General features: G+C 48.2%; 1 protein-coding gene across 4 annotated transcripts in view; it reads left to right on the top strand.

The window, feature by feature from the left end:
* Positions 1-7: 7 nt before the first annotated feature.
* GEMIN6 (gem nuclear organelle associated protein 6) overlaps positions 8-1239 on the top strand; it is a 5817-nt gene continuing 4585 nt past the window's right edge. The window contains exon 1 of one of the 4 annotated variants that reach the window (XM_018085511.2): positions 8-77. The gene's annotated coding sequence lies outside the window, so the exon portion shown is untranslated. The other 3 variants (XM_018085509.2, XM_018085508.2, XM_018085510.2) reach the window with 3 other exon arrangements.

Consider the following 1239-nt stretch of genomic DNA (forward strand, 5'->3'; position numbering starts at 1 on the left):
GAGAGGAATTGCACCTTTCCTTGGGAAAGGAAGCACCCGGGCCTGCTGGTGGTGCTGCGCACGATCATCTGCCCAAGGGAAGTAAGGCCAGCAGACCTTCTGTCCTGGCATGTCTTGTGTGGGAGCAGTCCTTGGATATATCCAGTATTGGAGGCGATATCCAAATCAGGAGCCAGTGGCACCCGGGAACCACGGCCTTTCCGGGCTGCCCCTTAGCTGGGGGAAGCGGTCCGAGCTGGTGCTGACCCCTCCGAAGGGGGGGTCCCACAGGAAAAGCGGAGTTTGTCCCTCAGATCGAGTGTTTATGGCTCGATCCGCACCAGGAGCTTCCAATGGCAGAGTCACGTGAGTTGGGAGAGCCTCACCTCTCTGTGACTCCTGATTGTCGCCTCTGGCGACTGCTAAATTCAAGATGGGAGAGCTGTGGTAACTACACTTACAACAGTGGAGAAAAAAGATCGGTAGGGATTAAAACTGAAGACTTTTGGAGTATTCTGCTCAAAAGGGACGTTTAACAAACCACTCTCCTGTCTCTGATCCAGAAGGGAACCAGTTAAACAACTAAAATGCATATATATAGATAAAAACAAATTATGTTTCTTCTTCCCACTGCTGCTGTTTTTTAACGGGAGCTGCTTTCCCATCGTGCTGCTTGCTCTTAGAATGAAAGCAGTTAGACTTGCTATCCCTGCTTTCCAATAAACTATAACTGAAAGAAAGCAGTAGCTGAATACAGTGACACCAGCCATTCATAAGTAATCCCTGTAGTACTGCAGAAGTTGAATTGAGACTTAAAAACGGAAAATACCTGAAGTCTGCAAAATACGACTATCTCATTTCATAGATTGATATATTTTTTTATGCTCACAAAACCATTGCATGCTCACTTTCACAAATTACTGACATGACTGGCAGCTTGTTTGGTTCATCCGTAGGAAGCTTTTCCTTAACGCTGTTGAAATAGAGCAGCCGGGGTGGGTGGGGGTGGGTGTTGGAATCAAGCTTCTCACCTTCACAGCGGCACAGGGAAATTTGTAAAGGCAACTCAAAACCGGGGAGCAAGAATATCCTATTTTTATGTACGAGGTGCACACAGCCTGCATCCATCCCTGTTATGCACAGGGATTAGCGTGCATCCATCCCTGCTTACGCACAGGGATTGCTTGAAAAGGCTTGAGGTTTTGCTTGCTGAAGCTGGCAGTTCCGCTGCACTGTCGGCTCCACCTCCTCGTTTTGCAG

The sequence above is a fragment of the Manacus vitellinus genome, unplaced genomic scaffold (genome assembly GCF_001715985.3).
Source record: "Manacus vitellinus isolate BGI_N305 unplaced genomic scaffold, ASM171598v3 scaffold_81_pilon, whole genome shotgun sequence".
In the NCBI taxonomy this organism is placed as follows: domain Eukaryota; kingdom Metazoa; phylum Chordata; class Aves; order Passeriformes; family Pipridae; genus Manacus; species Manacus vitellinus.